This window comes from Sturnira hondurensis, unplaced genomic scaffold (assembly GCF_014824575.4).
Source record: "Sturnira hondurensis isolate 20B ecotype Veracruz unplaced genomic scaffold, ASM1482457v3 Scaffold0020119, whole genome shotgun sequence".
In the NCBI taxonomy this organism is placed as follows: Eukaryota; Metazoa; Chordata; class Mammalia; order Chiroptera; family Phyllostomidae; genus Sturnira; species Sturnira hondurensis.
In genome coordinates, this window is record NW_028092750.1 from 3,976,690 (window position 1) to 3,996,820 (window position 20,131).

Here is a 20,131-nt window from a genome sequence, read left to right on the forward strand (position 1 = left end):
GTTTCTTTATCTCTTGCTGCTTCTAGGATTCTCTCCTTCATTTTAATCTTAGCTAATGTAATTATGATGTGCCTTGGTGTGTTCCTCCTTGGGTTCAACTTCTTTGGGACTCTCTGAGCTTCCTGGACTTCCTAGAAGTCTATTTCCTTTGCCAGATTGGGGAAGTTTGCTACTTGTTCAAATAAGTTTTTCACTTGTTGCTCTTCCTCTTCTCCTGTGGTACCCCTACAATTCAGATGTTGGAACATTTGAAGATGCCCTGGAGGTCCCTAAGCCTCTTCATTTTTTTGAATTCTTGTTTCTTCATTCTTTTCTGGTTAGATGTTTTTTTCTTCCTTCTGGTCCACATTGTTGATTTGAGTCCCAGTTTCCCTCCCATCACTATTGGTTCCCTGTACATTTTCCTTTATTTCACTTACACCTTCATTTTTTCATCTAATTTATGACCATATTCAACCAATTCTGTGAGCATCCCAATTACCAGTGTTTTAAAGTGTGCATCTGATAGGTTGGCTACCTCTTCATCGCCTAGTTGTATTTTTTCTGGAGCTTTGATCTATTCTTTCATTTGAGCTCCCCCCTTTTTTTTTGGTCTTGACGTACCTGTTACAAATTGTAAGGAGTGGAGCCTTAGGTATTCACTAGGGTGGGCAATTCCCCCTCACTGTGAGGCTGTATGTTGGGGAGGGGTCCAAGAGGGAACAATGGCGCTTGCTCTGCTCTCTGACAGATTTCAGTCACTTCCCCCGCTTCCCACAAGCAAACTGAGCCCTTCTGGTGCCAATTCCCGGGTGGGTGGGCTTGTGTATGTTCTAGGACCCTGTGGGTCTCCCCAACAAACTCACCTGTGAGGCTGGGAGCTTCGACCCCTGCCACCTCAATGCCCACAGGTGTTTTCAATCAGTGGTTTCAGGCTTTATTTCCCCACACTGAGGTCCTGGGTTGTGCGGTCTGTCTCGCTCCCCTGTTGTTTCTCCCGGTTCATCTGCATGCAAATGTGGGACCTCTGGCTCCACCAGCCACTGCCTTGCCCACCCCAGTTTTCCAGCCGCCGCCCTGCCAGGAGTCCTTTCCTCCCAGCTGCCTGTCTCCGCCCCTCTGCCAGTTTGGATAGATGTTTCTTTAACTCCTTGATTGACAGACTCCCATACAGTTCAATTTTCTGTCAGTTCTGGTTGTTCTTTGTTTTTAAATTGTTGTTGTCCTTCTTTTGGTTGTGCAAGGAGGCACAGTGTGTCTACCTACACCTCCATCTTGGCGGGATGTTCTGATTTTCATTTTTTTTCCAGTTCTGTGGATTGCACATTATTGATGGTGTTCTTTGAAGCACAAAAGTTTTTAAATTTTGATGAAGTCCAATTTATGTATTTTTATAGTGTGTGCTTTTGGTATCGAGTCTAAGAATATGCTATTGCTTGTTCCATGGTCATGAGGATTTACCCGTTTTCTTCTGTAAGGCTGAGCTCTTACATTTAGACCTGTACTCCATTTTGAGTTCATTTTTGTGTATGCTGCGATATTTATGTTTATTCTTTTGACAGTGGATATCCTATCTCCCTGCACCATTTGTTGAAAAGACTTTTCTTTCCTCAACCTTATCCAAAATCAATTGACCATGAATGTGAAGAACTATTGTTGAACTCTTGATTCTATTCTATTGGTTATACCTCTACCTTTTTGCCTGTACTACACTGTCTTGATTACTATGGTTTTGTAGCAAGTTTGAAATGAGGAAATGTGAGTTCTTTTAATATTGCTTTGGTTGTTCTGGGTCCCTGTGTTACCAAGGAGACCCAAGTCTGAAGTGTCCCCCTCCTCAGTTCTTGCCTTGCTCACAAGAAAAAAATCCAGGTGAGAGACAAACACACATGGTGTAAATGAGGTAGCAGGTTTATTTATGAAACACACAAGCAGAAAGCAGCAAGCAGGCACCAGGCTAGTCTGACTGCCTCACATACAGAGGAAATAGTTGTTAGTTTGTTCTATACACCTAAGCCCAAAGTTGCAAGCGGACACCCAGCTAATCTGAGTGCGCCAACTATTTGGAACCAGGGGTTATATACTTTAGTCAGTTTCTTTAGTCAGTCAGGTTCCCCTTCCACCTCCGCTCCCAAGACCTTGGGATTAAAACACAGTCTCAAAGGCTTTTTTCTCCAGCTGGTGGAGATGATACATACAGAACTTCGAGGGCTCCCCTCCTCCCACACTGTCGTAGTTCTGCTTGTCACGCTCAGAACACCCAACTATCTCATCGTCCCAAGCTCAGGACTGCTGAATCAACGGGTGAGATGTGTCTCCCTTTTGCTCCCAGCCTCCTGTTATAAGTTCTTTATTAGACTGCACTGGGCGGGGGCCCGGCTTTATTTCCCCTCAGGCTGTTCGGCCCAAGCTACTACTTAACATTCCCCCCTCAAGTAATAGGAACCCAAATCATTGGCTGCTTCCTGCTGGAAGGGCATGTTATTGAGGTTTGGATTCCTATATTTGCGGGCTGTCAGTCAAAGGAGGTGTCCGTGAGTGATGTCCTTCTAGGAACCCACAGTCAGGGGGCAAGGGCAGATGGCTGGTTCTTTCAAAGTGGGGATGGGCTTGAGAGTCATCATCTTGACATGGAATCACCGTATCCTAGAGGCGACAAATTTGACAAGATTAGTGGAATGGAAGATCTGGGACAATAAGGGTTAAGTTTAACAGGAATGGAAACGTCCCTTTTCTGGGGCAGGAGGCTGAGCATATTGACAGGCTGGTAGAGTGTCAGAAATCTGAGAAAGACCATTATATTGAGGCCTAGCTATTGTTACTGATCTGTAACAGGTTTTTTTTTTGTTTTCCTTTTAGAGGACTTTGGGGTCCCCACTGGCTCACAGGAGTTGGTGGTATTGTCCCGCTGCTCTGGAAACCCTGAGGGATTGGATTGGCTCCTTCTGTGATTTGGTGGGAGAGTGATGGGTCCAGCTGGAGATGCCAGGGACTGGATGGCTGTTGGGGAAGACCTAAGAACAGGGAAGGGTCCTTTCCGCAAGGCTTGGAGTTGAAAACTAGGGGGACTGCTGTCCCTCCAGGTTTTTAAACAGACCGTGTCCCCTGGTTTAACTTGTTTGTATTGGTAGCCTTAAGCTTGTTTCTGTACTCCTGTAAGGCTTTTTGTATCTCTCTTAAATGAATGGTGTAAGACAATTTAAGATCTGTGTTACTCCAGGGGGAGCAGGTATGTAGGCTATTTACATACTTGATCACCAGGCCACCCCTCTCAAGTGATAGGCCTCTTAGTGCTCTGCTAATGTGTGTCTAAATAAATGAGGGCTGTCTCTAAATCCCTGGGGGGAAAAACAGCCCAGGATTATAAGGAGAGGGGTCTGGAGAAGGAAATAAGGAAAGAGTAGATGGCCCTGGTGTCTAATGAAAAGGCTATTGTCCTACCTGCCACATCCATGCATACCCCAGGCTCCAGTTTGGTAATGGTGACCTCTCGAGGTGGGGCCAACTGGGGCAGGCAGCTTCAGTACTGCATTACCATCTGCCAGGCAGCCTCGGCCTTGGGTCCGGGGACCCTTCGTCCCAAGGGAGAGAGCGCTGCCTGCCTCTGTGTACTTATGGCGTGGTGCCTGAGGAGGTTTGTCACTGTTGGGCATTCCTTGGCCCAGTCCCCTGCCTCTCCACATATGAGATACTTAGTGTCCTTGTAGTGGACCTGGAAGGACTGGTGGCACGTGTCTGTCCTGCAAGGGTGATTAAATCTGGTCATGTCTAACCCCCTTCCTTTTTTTCCTTCTCCTGAGCCCTATCCTCTCTCTCCTGACCCCAGTTGTGAAAGACTGCATTGGCTGTGGCTGACCTCTCATCTAAGGAGACTCCAGGTTCCTGGATAAGTTTCTGGAGTTTTCTCCTAATATCAGAGGCAGATTGGATTAGAAACTTATCTTTTATTATGACCTGGCTTTCATATTATTCTAAATCTAGTCTTTATAAAAATGTGGTGGGATTTTCATCTGGGCTTTGCCTGACAGTGGAGACCTCAATATAGTTTATGGCTTTTGCTGGCCTGCCTTGAGGCCCATTTTCATGCAAATTAGAAAGTGATTTCTTCCCCATTTTTGGGAGGAGTTGCTGTAGTCCTGATCAGGGTCTACCTATGGAACCGCTGACTTTCCTAAAGGGTGTTCACTACCAGATAGGCATAAGTTGTTAGCAAACTTTCTGGCTTCCTTTCTGGCTTATTACCTTTTCCTGCTCAAGTTCTGATAAGGTCTGCCCCAAGATAACCAGAGCGTCCTGCCTGGTTAACTCATAGGCCAGGGTACGGTGTTGGAAGGTATCTCTGTACTTATGTGAGTAGTCGGACTACATTCCCATGTCTGCCTTAATCTAAGTTCTAGGGGGGAGAGAGAGAGAGAGAGAGAGAGGTTTGCGTATTAGCCGTGGGGCATGCTCTCCTGCAGCCACAATCAGTGGTAAAAGCTGTCCTGGGCCAGGAGGCACGCAGGCTGTGAACTGAGTTGGACCCCGGATATGGCAGTAGTGATGAAGATGCTGAGGGTACCACTTCTAAACGGGTTTTCCCTAAAGGCAGGGGTGTGTAATGGCCACTAGATGGCAGTATGGTAGGAGTTAGCTTACCTTTGTAACAGGTCCCCTGTGCCCCTCAAACAGAAGAATGCCTGTAGATAGAGGATGTCTGACCACCTGCCTAGGTATTTGCAAAAGAGACCAAGCTGGAATTGTGATTTAAGCTTCTGTATAGTGGCCGAGATTCCTATCAGCTAACTGATATTGAGCCAACCAGTGTTGCAAAAGAATGTTAGCCTTTTCTTAGAGTTTGGGGGTCAAACTGTGACCAATTGAAAAGGATATAGCCTAGTGGGGTCCCATCTGGGATGGACTCCTGATTTCCCATCTGGAAGGAAGAAGCACCAAGAGATTGGAGAGCCCACCATCCTGGGGTGTAATCTGAGGGCTCAGCATCCCAGGGCCCGAGACCCTGCGTATTCAGAATGGACGTCACCATTATGGACGGATGTAGAGACAAAGAGTGTACTTTGCATCTGTCCCTAGTTTATTCCAGAGGGATGAGAGCGCTTGTCCCTCTTCAACTAATGAGAAGGAGCCTACCAACCAGCAGGATTTCCATAGCTCAGTAGTCAGTTTTGGGAAGTGGAAAGGCTCAGCCCAGGGGAGGGGGAGGGCAAAGGTTAGAATGTAAAGTAATGCTAGTGGTCTAGGTGTGTCGCCAGTCTGAGGGTATCCCTCCTTGTCTGCAGGGGTAGCACTGTCCCTCTGATGTCAGTTGTGGTCTGGGGGCTGGATGACCCCCAGGTGGCACAATGCTTCGAGCCACAGCTAACAAGTGGGTCTTTTGTTCCCATCGGGTGGTGGCTTTCTGCTTTTCCTCTGCCCTGTCTTGACTGTTTAAAAAAATACTGAAAGCTATCCTTACTAGTTGCTCAGCAGGGGCCTGGGGCCCCCGAGACCAGCCTTTGTAACCAGTCTCCTGAGGTCAGGGACTGCCAGGCACAAAAATGCATCCCTGGGAGTGCCCAGCCTGGGCTGACGCACGGTTGACATCTGTGTGACGTCTGTGTGCTTGTGTAAAGCTTCAGTTAACTGTCCCTGAAAAGGACAAGGATTTTCGTTTTCATCCTCTTGTGCTTAGTCCTTCCCAGTTTCATAGATTCACTTAGGGCCCTGATCCGGGTTTGCGTTTCCCCCTGGTTGATAGCACTGTTGAGCAAGGCAGCCAGCTATTCATCAGCATGAGCCCTAGCGGCCCCTGTTACCCACTGCTTCTTATTTGCAGGGCAGCCGTGGGAGAGAACAATCTGTAAATCACTCCAAGTTAGGCCATAAGCCAATGATTACAACTCATAGCCAATTTTGCTTTTTGTAATAACATTGTGAATCAATTAATGTGTTCCCTATTGTCTAATTGTACCTGGGGTTTCTGTTGGGGAATAACAATTGGATTTGGAAAATCAAAGGGAGCTTTTGGCTTTTTCATTTGTCATTAAAATTCTCTTTACCATTATTTGTCTATGTGCCTTTCCTTTTCTTATTCCTGATTTTCCTCTTTTCCGTTTTCCTTCTTGAATTTCCGACTCCAATGTCCTTTCTTCCTGTCTGTCTCTTTCCTTTACCCTTTCTCACCCTTTGTTCACTTCCTCAATTTCTTCTCTTTTTGCTTCTTCCCTCTGCATAATCCATCTCAGCTTGCACAGGCCCTCCGCGATGCACGCAATCCTTCTGCAGGTTTCCTAGTCCCTTTTACTCATCTAGAGACCACTAACCCAGTTTCGGTTCTATAATTTTTTAAAGATTTTATTTATTTATCTTTAGAGGGGAAGGGAAGGAGAGAAATATCAATGTATGGTTGCCTCTCATGCGTCCCTTGCTGGGAACTGGCCTGCAACCCAGGCATGTGCCCTGACTGGGAATCGAACCATGATCATGTGGTCCGCAGGCCTGTGCTCAATCCACTGAGCTACACCAGCCAAGGCTCAGTTCTATAATTTATCTTTGATTACCAAACCCATACATTTTCCCCCAACTTGATTAGAGTTTTCAATTTTTAGTGACAACCAAAAGTAACTAATTAGCATTCTTTAGATTAATAAATTTATGAACATGTTTTATAACTTTTAGAAACAGTTTTTTGCCCACTGGCAGATACACACAGTGCGCAGAAGCGAGCTGTTTTATTATCTAGTGACCTTGACAACTGCAAGGAGGCTGCAAAAGGCAGGGGGTTAGGGGCCTAGATATCAGGCTCAGGTGACCTTCAGCCACTTCAGTTTTAAAAGGACCGATTTTTCTCTTTTACATTGCAGGGCAGAGTTATTGCTTCTGGGGACTACAAAACGAAAGAAAGACTTAGGGTGGAGGAAGTAACAGGATAGAGCCTAGGTGGGCTGCTTGGCTCCCTGGAGAAGCTCTAGGACTGGAGTGAGCTGAGGCGGGGCTGCTGTTAGCTCACCCGGAAGTCAGAGGAAAAGGGGACCCTGAAGACAGGATCAGGGGGTCAGTCCAGGTCAAGCTGCCGCTGCCCACTGCTCCCTGACTGCAAGTCCCCTTGGGACCCCTAAAATTCAGGAGGAAATAAAGAGTTCATGCCTAAGAAGGGTCACAGCTATTTCTCAAGAGAGGGAGAGAAAGATACTCGCCTGGCAAATGCAACCCTGCCCCTCAGAGAAAGATGCAGATAAAGCTGCCAGAAGCCTCTGGGGCAGAGAGGTGTAGCAAACTTACAACAGACCTATGATTTAAACTTATCCTTCCCCTCGCCATGTTTTAGAGACAGAAAAGACCAGCGACTTAGGTCAAAGTGTGCTGCTTGCGAGTGGGGCTCCCAAGGCTGTCCCACCTTTGGTCATCCCCAGTGCTCTTAGTACCCTGGTTTCTCCCCTGGTTGTCTAAGACAATCTGGTGGGGCTCTGAGTGCTGGGGAACCAACCCTGGTTTTGCATGTCCCTGCATGAGCCGAAGTGATATTATAGCGGTGGGAGGTCCCTACAAGGCCCCTGCTCATCTTAGCGATTAACCCCAGGCACCTCCTTGAGGCCCCCACTCATGTAGGGATGCCCGAGAACTCGACCAGGGGGACGATGTGCTTTTTCAGTCTTCGGAGCCCAGGCGAACCTGAGCACTCGTTTTAGATTGTATCCTTGTTTCTGCTCCCAAACACAGGCCTAGGATGTTTGACTCACCCTTTCTCCCACTGCCGCACCTCCCTATTAACCCCAAAGGTGAACTGGGCAACAAATATCACCAGTTCACACTTACTGCATTTCTGACAGCTGGAGACAAGAGTAAAATCCGAATCCCAGCACCAAAGTATGTTACTGGGGAGACCCAGGTTAGGGGGTCCCCCTCCTGGGTTCTTGCCTTGCTTGCAAGAAAAAAAATCAGGCAAGAGACAAACACATATACTAGAAATGAGATAATAAGTTTATGTGTGAAACGCACCTGAGCACAAAGCTGCAAGCGGGCGCCCAGCTAATCTGAGTAAACTGACTAGGGGTTCTGGAGCTACAGACTTCACCGAGTTTCTAAATTCCCCCTGCTCCTCCTCTCTCCAGACCTTGGGATTAAAACACAGTCCCAAAGGCTTTTCCCCACCTAGTGGAGACAATACACACAGAACTTCAAGGGCTCCCCTCCTCCCGCGCTGTCATAGTTCTGCTTGTCTCGCTGGGAACACCTGGCTATCTTATCAGACCGAGCTCAGGACTGCTGAATCAATGGGTGGGACACGTCTCCCTTTTGTTCCTAGCTTCCTGTTTTAAATGATCTATTACATTGCACTGGGCAGGATCTTGGCTTTATTTCCCCCCTGGTTGCTCATTCCTAGCTGCTCCCTAATACCTTTCATTTAAGTGGCTTGTGTTATGGTCTAGGACATGGTCTGTCCTATAGAATTTTGCATGCACACTTGAGAAGAATCAATATTCTGCTACTTGTTAGTAAAATGTTCAGTGGATGTCTGTATCATATATATTTTTAATTTTCTGTGTATTATGATGTTTTAACATCTTGAAAAATCTTTCTGGTTTTCATTTTTAAGTTCACTTACCTTTTCTTCTTTATGTAAAATCTTTTCTTCTTTAATATAAAATCTTTTATTAATCCCATCCAATCAATTTTTATCTATGAGACTGTACTTTTCTGACCTATATAAAATTGTTTAGGTTAAAAGGACGCATAGCGAAGCAGCTGACCAGACCAGAAAGTGAGGCAGGGGCTGGCTGAGAGAACCCGGGGCAAAGTAGACTGTGCGGGCGGGGCTGGATGAAAAGACTTGCAGTGAGGCATAAGGCCTCCTGGGCAGAGCTGGTTGACCAGGAAACTGAGACTCAAAGCTCACCCATTGTCTCCCCATTGACTATGGACTATGGACTATGGCAGGGGTTGCCACGGTGGGCGAAACTCCCAGTCTCACACCAGCGTTTGTTGGAAAGTGGGGTTAGAGCCCAGCATGTAAGCTGCATTGTTCCCTCTCTGGCCCCTCCCCCACAGGCAGCGCCACAGCGCAGCAAGAAGGGTTGCCCTGCCCCAGTGAACACCTAAGGCTCTGCCCCTCACAACTTGTCATTTGCGCTGAAACAAAGAAATAGGGCCCAAGTGAAAGAACAGAGCAAAACTCCAGAAAGAGAGCTAAGCGATCAGAAGATAGCCAACCTATCTGATGCAGGGTTCAAAGCCCTGGTAATCAAGATGCTCACAGATCTGACTGAGCTTGGTCAAAAAATGAAAGAACAGATGAAGGCTACCCAAAGTGAAATACAGCAAAATATTCAGAAACCAACAGTAACAGGAAGGAAACCAGGATTCAGATCAACGATTGGTAACAAAAGGAAGAAATAAACATCCAACTGGAACAGAATGAAGAAACAAGAATTTTAAAAAATGAAGAGAGGCTGAGGAGCCTCTGGGACAACTTGAAGTGTTCCAATGTCCACATTATAGGGGTGTCAGAAGAAAAACAACAGCAAGAAATTGAAAACTTAAGTGAACAAATAATGAAGAAAAACTTCCCCAATTTGGCTAATGAAATAGACTTCCAGGAAGCTCAGAGAGTCCCAAAGAAGGTGGATCCAAAGAGGAACACACCAAGGCACATCATCATTAAGTTACCCAAGGTTAAAGATAAGGAGAGAATCTTAAAAGCAGCAAGAGAAAAGGAGACAGTTATCTACAAGCTGATTTCTCAAAAGAAACCTTGCAGGCAAGAAGGGCCTGGAAAGGAGTATTCCAAGTCATGAAAGGCAAGGACCTACATCCAAGATGACTCTATCCAGCAAAGCTTTCATTTAGAATGAAGGACAGATGAAGTGCTTCCCAGATAAGGTCAAGTTAAAGGAGTTCATCATCACCAAGCCCTTATCATATGAAATGTTAAAGGGACTTATCTAAGAAAAAGAAGATAAAAAATATGAACAGTGAAAGGACAACAAACAACTAATCAACAACCGAACCTAAAACAAAAACAAAAACAAGCTAAGCAGACAACTAGAACAGGAAAAGAATCAGAGAAATGGAGATCACATTCAGTGGGGAAGGAGAAGAGAGGAATGGAGGGGAAAGGTACAGGGAATAAGAAGCATATTGGTAGGCATAAGATAGATGGGAGAGGTTAAGAATGGCATAGGAAACAGAGAATTCAAAGAACTTATATGTACAACCCATGGACATGAACTAAGGGTGGGGGGAGGCTGGAGTGTTATGGGATGCAGGGCAGAGAGAGGATAAAGGGGAAAAAATGGGAAAAATACTGTTAGTTATTGCAGTTATCCTATCTCCCTATACTAATCCATATACATCATCTTTTTCTGTAGATTTTTAAACATGTTTTTCATAGTTATTTTAAAATCTTTGTCTGTTAATTTCAGCACACGGATGCTCTGTGGGTCTGTTCTGCCAGCAAGCATTTCTCCCGCACTGTTTGAAGTCTTGGCCCATGCACATGCTGTGCAGAAGCCAGCAAAGGACTTAAAAATGGATTTATGTGGAGATTTTACTAACCACTTTCGTGTTACCCTGTAACAAAATACATTTTTAATATATTTTATTGATTATGGCATTACAGTTGTTCTATTTCTCCTCCTTCATTCCCCTCCACCTCACACACCCCCTCTCCCACCTTCCCCCTCTTTAGTTTATGTCCACGTGTCTCAAGTTCTTTAGATTCTATATTTCCCCTACTATTATTGCCCTGCCCCTATCTATTTTCTACCTACCATCTTTGCTACTTATTCTCTGTACCTTCTCCCCCCTTCTCCTCCTCCCATCCCCTGTTGCTAACCCTCCATGTGTTCTTCATTTCTATGGTTCCACTCCTGATCTAGCTGTCCTCTTGGTTTGCTTTTGTTTTAGGTGTGGTTGTTAATAACTGTCAGCTTGCTGTTCTTTCATTATTCATATTTTTTATCTTCTTTTTCTTAGATAAGTCCCTTTAGCATTTCATATAATAAGGGCTTAGTGATAATAAACTCCTTGAATTTGATCTAATCTGAGAAGCACTTTATCTGCCCTTCCATTCTAAATGAAAGTTTTGCTAGATAGAGCAATCTTGGATGTAGGTCTTTGGATTTCATGACTTGGAATACTTCTTTCCAGCCCCTTCTTGCCTGTGAGGTCTCTTTTGAGAAATCAGCTGAGAGTCTGAGGGGAGCTTTTTTTGTAGGTGACTGTCCCCTTATCTCTTGCTGCTTCTAGGATTCTCTCCTTCATTTTGATCTTGGCTAATGTAATTATGATGTGCCTTGGTGTGTTCCTTCTTGGGTCCAACTTCTTTGGGACTCTCTGAGCTTCCTGGATTTCCTGGAAGTCTATTTCCTTTGCCAGATTGGGGGAGTTCTCCTTTATTATTTGTTCAAATAAGTTTTCCACTTGTCGCTCTTCCTCTTCCCCTCTGGTACCCCTATAATTCAGATGTTGGAATGTTTAAAGATGTCCTAAAGGTTCCTAAGCCTCTCCTCATTTTTTTGAATTCTTGTTTCTTCCTTCTTTTCCATTTGGTCATTTTTTTCTTCCTTCTGGTCCACTCCCTTGATTTGAGTCCCAGTTTCCTTCCCATCACTATTGGTTTCCTGTGCATTTCCCTTCATTTCAATCAGTTTAGCCTTCATATGTTCCTCTAATTTGTGACTAAAATCAACCAGTTTAGTGAGCATCCTGATCACCAGTGTTTTGAACTGTGCATCTGAAAGGTTGGCTATTTCTTGGTCACTTAGAATTACAGGTTCTGGGGTTTGAGCTGTTCTTGAGTCATAATGTTTGGTCTGTTCACACCTGTTGTGTATGAGGGGCGGAACCTTAGGTGTTCACCAGGGCCGGGCAACCCAGTTGCTGAGTTGTGATGCTGTATGTGGGGATGGAGTCAAGCAGGGCAATGGCAGTCCCCTCTGCTGCTTCCCACTGCTGGGGCCTGCATGGTCTGTCTTACTGCTTGCTCCTTCACCTGGTTTATCTGCGTGTGAATGTGTGACTGCAGTCAGCCAGCCAACTTGCGCCCTCACTGGGTCTGCTTGTTGCAACCCCACACCTGGGCTCTGCCAACCACCACCTGGGTGCCTGGGTCGGTCTGGCCGAGTTTTCCTGCACAACCCCACTTCACCAGCTGCTGGCTCCACCCCTCTTACCAGTCTGGCTGAAGTTCGTTGTTGTCGGACTTCCATATAGTTCAATTTTCTGTGTTTTGGTTGTGTTTTTGTTTCTAAAACTTTGTTGTCTTTAAACTTGGTTGTGCAAGGAGGCACAGTGTTTCCACCTATGCCTCTATCTTGGCTGGAAGTCTTCACAAAATATTTTTTTGTTTTTTTTATTTTTATTTAATTCTTGTTCAAGTACAGTTTTCTGTCATATATTCCCAGCCCTGCCCACCCCCCAGTGCTCCTCACCTCCTTCCCATTTCCACCCCCCACCTTAGTTATTGTCTATGTGTCCTTTATACTTGTTCATGTGAGAAAATAAGTTATTCTTATGTTCTGGTGAAAGTAAGATGCCAAGAGTTAAAAATTTATTTTGAATTGAGATATAATCATACAATTAAAAATAACAAAAATGACTTTTGAGAAGCATTTGCTTACAATTGTATTAGGTGCTCTTACTTTTTTTTTTTAAAAAACAAAGAACTGGAAAGATATTTTCCCAGAGTAGAGTCTTATATTTTCTTAACACAGATATCAGTATTTTGAATTGTCCTATTGTTGAGTGTCCCCAAGGATTTTATGGCAAAGTGCAGAGTAATCAATAAATGGTAGCTCTTATTAACACTGTCTGTGGGTCCCAGGTAGCCCTCAAGGCACTGACTGAGCCCAGGTGTGACAATTCTCTTTTTACCTTCAGCACATTACACACTGATTCAGTTTCTGTTGCATTACAGACCTGCTGAGATCATCCTTACCTTCTTCATGAAACCTTCTTCACACTTCCAGCCCTCAGCAGAAATGTTCAACATGAAAAACTATTTTCGAAATCATAATTACCTACATACTGTTTCATACTGTTTCATTTCTGTGTATTAATCATGTGGCCCAAATCAGATTATATACTTTCCGAGGACAACAATTCTGGGATGATGCTCCAACCAGCTGAGCTACTACCTGGCCAGGGCAGAGGACAACAATTCTGATTTGTAATTCTGTATACTGCATATGTCCTCATGGATGAACAATTAACTTTTTAATGACATATAACCTGTGCTATGTTGTTCTTTCAGATTGTACTTCTTGGCTTCCGATCAGCATAAGCTGGATTTCTTATTTACAATTATTTGCTTATTGTCACTTGATTATTATTTGCACTAAATTTCCAAGAAACTCAGACACAGGGATTACACAATGCCTCTGTTTCAATCACAAAATGGGAAAGAGAAGGGAAAGAACATTGAGCTCCTACATGGAAATAACACCATTTACACAACTAAGATTACAATCAACTGCTGTACCATCCTGCCCATTAGTATATCTGAGTGTCATGACTATGCTTGTAAATAAATGAGGAGAGTAATCTAATTATTCTGAACACATTTATATTATTTTTTAAAAGCTGCAGACATTAATGAAAAACTATAGGTGTCTATGGGAAAGACTCCACACCATTTCCATATTAATTTAATTTTGACTACTTGACTAATCACTGTCAATTCTGACAAACCCTACTGAGGAAATGCAGGGTCCCTCATTAATCACTTATTATTCATTCATTTTTTTATTCACTACACATTTATTTAAACTGTGTGAGCTGTGGAAAGAGGAACACAGTTCACGGCCCCTGACCTGAGATTCTTCTCTCTTCCTGAACAGTAATGTAGACTGGGAATCACCGTCCTTGTGCGGGTCTCTCTTCTCCACCCCTCCCCCCAAACAAACAAATAATTGAACCAATAGGCTGAACTCCCAGTTAGTACATGGTATTCTTTTTAAAAAGATTTTAGTTATTTATTTATTTTTAGAGTGAGGGGAAGGCATGGAGAAAGAGAAGAAGAGAAACATACACTGGTTGCTTCTCTCATGCACCCCAACTGAGGCCAGGCTTGCAACCCAGGCATGTGCCCTGACCAAGAATCGAACTGGTGACCTTTTGCTTTGCAGAATGATGCCCAACAAAATGAGCCACACCAGTCAGAGCTCTATATGGTATTCTTAAAGTCACCTAGAAGTTTAGGAATGTGGTCTCGAGAAGATTTTCTCCATCTTTTTTACTTTTTAATCCAAGATTTTTTAAAGATTTTATTTATTTTTAGAGAGAGGGGAAGGAAGAGAGGGAGAGAAACATTAATGTGTGGTTGCCCCTTGTGCACACCCTTTGGGGACTTGGCCTGTACCCTGACTTGTGCCCTGACTGGGAATCGAAACAGCAACCTTTTGGTCCTCAGGCTGCCATTCAGTCCACTGAGCCACACCACCCAGGGCTCCATCTCTTTTTCCTAACATTTTGGGGGGAATTCCTTACAGACTTTTGCTTCTTAAAGCTCCTTACCCACAACACTTCAATAACACATACATACTATTTTTCGGCTTATATACTTTGGCCCTTTAGAGGATTATATACCATTCTAATAGCTGAGATTTTTTCCATGCCCTAAAAGCCAATCTTTGTCCCCAGGAAGTGATATGATTCCTCTTGAGAATGCATTGTCTTCATTCTAAGCTGGATACCAAAGAGTCTGTTGGGTGTCTGGCTGGTTCTCATATGTTGTTCCTTGGCTGAAAATGTAACTGCACAGAACCTAGTTTCTTTGAAGTTTCCTTCTTTTTACCTTTCGATTCGAAGAGCCTTGTCCCACCCAGAAGCACCGTGACTCACTCATCTCTCTCTTAGTTGCACATTCATTCTCCTAATCATTAAACCCTGGAAACAATTAAGTTCTGATCAGTATCAAATAGTCTTAGGAACAAAGCTTCAGGTCTACTGATCCTAGAAACAGAGGGTTAGTCAAACTCAAAATCACATCCAGGCCTCAGTTGTGTTTCTGCTCCAGACCCAGAAAAGCAGAACAACCCCACCAACCACATCCTTGCAAAACCAGACAGAATGATCCATGGCCAACATCAGGACCAGATGCACTGACCAACCACCTCCTACCCTCCCACCGAGCAGTCAACAGAGGCCATGACCCTGACCACAGCCCTAACTCCCTTAGCCACTGTGCTTAAGGACTTTTCTCCAATATAACCCATCCCCTAGAAGCCACTGGGGAGCCAGATCTTAGGGTATTAGCTCAACTGTGGCTCCAGGTTTGGCACCATTTCCTTAAATAAACCTTTACTTTCTTTCCTGTTTACATTTGATTGAATGCATGAAGGTGAATGAACCCCTCTAGTTCAGAGACAGGAATAAGAGGTCCTTGAGAGTCTTCAGAAACTGCTAAGTACTAGAGATGTATCTTTGGGCAAGAGAGGCACTTTCCTTGTCCTAGTGGAGTTGTACAGGTTTTAAATTGCAAGAAAACAATTTTAAACTATAATTATAGCTTCTTCTGGGTAAGATACACTAAGTAGCAGGAGGTCTTCTCTCCTACTGTAACACTAGGAAAAAGAAGTTAAATTTTAAAATCATGTTTTCAAAGGCATTAGACAGCCATGATAGCAAAGAGGATTAAATGAACCCCAATTACAGATAGGACAAGGCCCATTTGGGGGCACTGATTATGATTAGACAGTTTCTTTGGTAAGGGCTGAAAATTGTCCTGCACCACCTGGGAAACCCCAGGGCCAGCACACCCAGTGGACAGCTACAGACCATGTCAGAGCACCATCACCCTGTCCCTGCACAGCTAAACCTCCACAAAGGGCAGAGGTTGGTGGTGAGTGGTCACAGCCAATCCTTGCAGCTGGCTGGCCTGGGTAACTCCCTCCCATTGACCTGACAATAGCAACCAAGTCTCAACTACCAGAGGATTCAACTACCAGTGCCTATATGAAGGATGCACCTTGAATAACCAGCTTGGGTAATGTGGAAGCTGTGCCACTGGACCCTACAGGACACCTACTACATTAGGCCATGCTACCAAGACACAGAGTCAGAGAAGCTCTTCCTAATACATAGAAAAAGACACAAGGAAGCTGCCAAAACAAAGAGACAAAGAAATATTTCCCAAATGAAAGAACAAATCAAGACTCCAGAAAAAGAGCTAAATGAAATGGAGATAAGCAATCTGTCAGATGCAGAGTTCAAACGCTGATTAAAAGGATGCTCAAGGAACTCAGTGAGGACCTCAGCAGCATAAAAAAAATACAGTCAGAAATGAAGGATTCACTAACTGAAATAAATAACAATTTACAGGGAAACAACAGAGTGGATGAAGCCAAGAATCAATGATTCGGAACATAAGGAAGCAAAAAAAAAAAAAAAATCAGAACAATGAGAAGAAAAAAGAACCCTAAAAGTGAGGGTAGTATAAGCAGCCTCTGAGACAACCTTAAGAGGTCCAACATTGCATCACTGGGGTGCCAGATGGAGAAGAGAAAGAGCAAGAATTTGGAATTCTATCTGAAAAAATAGTGAAAGAAAACTTCCCTAATTTGGTGAAGGAAATAGACATGCAAATCCAGGAAGCACGGAGAGTCCCAATTACGATGTATGCAAAGAGGCCAACTCCAAGATACATCATAATTAAAGTGCCAAAGATTAAAGATAAAGAGAGACTCTTAAAAGCAGCCAGAAATAAGAAGTTAGTTACCTATAGGTGAGTTCTCATAGACTGTCAGCTGATTTCTCAAAGGAAACTTTGCAGGCTAGAGAAGATTGGCAAGAAGTATTCAAAGCCATGAAAAGCAGAGACCTACAGTCAAGATTGCTGTACCCAGAAAAGCAATCATTTAGAATCAAAGAAGAGATAAAGAGCTTCCCAGACAAAAGAAAACTAAAGGAGTTCATCATCACCAAACCACTATTATATAAAATGTTAAAAAGATTTATTTTTTTAAAAAGAGGATCAAAACTATAGACAATAAAATGGCAATAAATACATATCCATCTACAATTGAACCCAAAAAACAAACTAAGCAAACAAGAACAGAATCATGGAGACAAATAGTGTTTTTCTGGTTGCCAGATGGGAGGCAGGTGTGGAGGGAATGGGTGAAGAGGTGAGGGGACTAAGAAGTACAAATAGGTACTTACAGAATAACCATGGGGATGTAAGGTACAGTATAGGAAATGGAGTAGCCAAAGAATTTATATGTATGACCCATGGACACGCAGTGGTATGGGGATGGCCTGAGGGAGTGAGAGGTTCTGGGTGGAGGGGGCAATGGGGGAGAAATCAGGACAACTGTAATAGTGTAATTAATAAAATCTAATTTGTTAAAAAGTGCAGACCCAAAGATGATCCAGATGTTGGTGTTAGCAGATAAGAACTTAAAATACCTATCACAACTACGTTAAAAAGAACAGTAGGAAAGACATACAAAATTGATGAAAAGATGGAGAATTTTAACAGGACTGCAAACTATAAAAAACAATCAAGTATACATTTTAGAACTTAAAATGCATAAATTTAAGAACCCATTGGATAAATTTAATAGAAGCTTCAATATAACAGATGACAGAATTAGTGAATTGGAAAACAATGCAATGGAAAATATCAAAGCTGAAGCACAGAGAGGAAAAGATAAAAACAACAGATCAGATTATACAGTATGTATTTGTGCAGCCTAGTGAACTAACTATGGCTTTTAAAAAATAATAATGGCAAATATCATTATTATTTCTAGCTCTCTTAAGGTAAAACTGACTCATTAAAATTGTATGCATTTAAAGATGGAGGCGTAGGTAGACACACTGTGCCTCCTTGCACAACCAAAATAAGGACAACAATTTAGAAACAAAATAACAACCAGAACTGACAGAAAATTGAACTGTTTGGAAATCCAACAACCAAGGAGTTAAAATATACACATTCATCCTGACCAGTAGAAGGGGCAGAGTTTAGCGGCTGGGTGGAGAGGGGTCATGGCAAAAAAAAAGCAGTGGTACCAGGCATGCAAGATGGCAGCGGGTAGACCCCAGGTTTGGGGTAGCAACAGGCAGACCCAGCAAGGCGGTGATTGTGAAGTGGGGCATGGCACACAAGGCGGCTGGCTGATGAAGCAGTCCCACATCCAGGCACAGATAAACTGGGTGAAATAAGGGAGCAAGACAGACCACACAACTCAGGATCTTAGTGTGAGGAAATAAAACTTCAAAATGCTGACTGAAAACACCTGTGGGGGTTGAGGTGCAGGGAGAGACTCCCAGGGTCCTAGAACATACACAAGCCCACCACATGAGAACCACCACCAGAAGGGCCCAGTTTGCTTGGGGGAAGCAGTGGAAGGGACTGAAATCCGGTAGCAGAGAACAGAACGAACACCATTGTTTCCTCTCAAATCTTGCCCCCACATACAGAGTCACAACCTAGTGACTGGGTTGTCCCACCCTTGTGAACACCTAAGGCTCTGCCCCTCCCTAACTAACAGGCACAAGACAAAAAAAATGGCCCAAATGGAAGAACAGATCAAAGCTCCAGAACAAATACAACTAAGCAACAAAGAGATAGCCAGCCTATCAGATGCACACTTCAAAACACTGGTAATCAGGGTGTTCACAAATTTGGTTGAATTTGGTAGCAAATTAGATGAAAAATGAAGTCTACACTAAGTGAAATGAAGGAAAATGCACAGGGAACCAATAGTGATGGGAAGAAAACTGGGACTCAAATCAACAATGTGGACCAGAAGGAAGAAAGAAACAACCAAACAGAAAAGAATGAAGAAACAAGAATTCAAAAAATGAAGAGAGGCTTAGGAACCTCCAGGACATCTTTAAATGTTCCAACATCTGAATTATGGGGTACCAGAAGGGGAAGAGGAAGAGCAACAAGTGGAAAACTTATTTGAACAAATAATAAAGGAGAACTTCCCCAGTCTGGCAAAGGAAATAGACTTCCAGGAAGTCCAGGAAGCTCAGAGAGTCCCAAAGAAGTTGGACCCAAGAAGGAACACACCAAGGCACATCATCATTACATTAGTCAAGACTAAAATGAAGGAGAGGACTTCCACCAAGATGGAGGCATAGGTGGAAACACTGTGCCTTCTCCCACAACCAAGTTTGAATACAACAAAGGTTTGGAGAAACAAAGACACAACCAAAGGACAGAAAATTGAATTATACGGAAGTCCGACTACATCTAACCGTTCAACGGGACGGTAAGAGGGGCGGAGCCAGCAGCGAGCAGGGTCGGGCAGGACAGGGCCCCCGACCCAGGCGCGCAGGCAGACGGGAACCAGTTGGAGTGCGGGGCAGACCGCCGGCGCATATTCGCGCACAGTGAGATAGACCACACAGGCCCCAGGGGGCGAGGGCTGACGGCGGTAGCACACTCACGTGCAGTAGGACGAAACGCGTGGGCCCAGTGACGGCAGCAACTGCAGCACCGGTGAGAGCCATGGCGGCAGGAGGCGGACAGGACGCCATAGTCCCTCTTTGACCCCGCCCCCACATACAGCGTCACAACCCAGCGACTTAGTTGCCCTTCGGCACTGGTGAGGGCCGGGGCGGCAGGCGGCAGACAGGACGCCAGAGTCCCTCTTTGACCCCGCCCCCACATACAACGTCACAACCCAGCGACTTAGTTGCCCTGTTCTAGTGAACACTTTAGGGCTCTGATCCTGCTATGGAACAGGCACGAACAACCCAAAAGATGGCGCGAGAAGAACTCAAAGTCCCAGAGCCAATAACTCTAAGCGACCAACAGATTGCCAGCCTCTCAGAAGCCCAATTTAAAACACTATTTATCAGGATGCTCACAGAATTGGTAGAGTACAGTCACAAATTAGAGGAACTTAGTCACAAATTAGAGGAACATATGAAGGCTAAACTAATTGAAATGAAGGGAGATGTCCAGGAAACCAATAGCGATGGAAAGGAAAATGGGACTCAAATCAAGGGAGTGGACCAGAAGGAAGAACAAAACATCCAACCAGAAAATAGTAAAGAAACAAGAATTCAAAAAAATGAGGAGAGGCTTAGGAACCTCCAGGACATCTTTAAACGTTCCAACATCCGGATTATAGGGGTACCAGAAGGGGGAAAGAAACAGCCACGAGTGGAAAACTTATTTGAACAAATAATAAAGGAGAACTTCCCCAGTCTG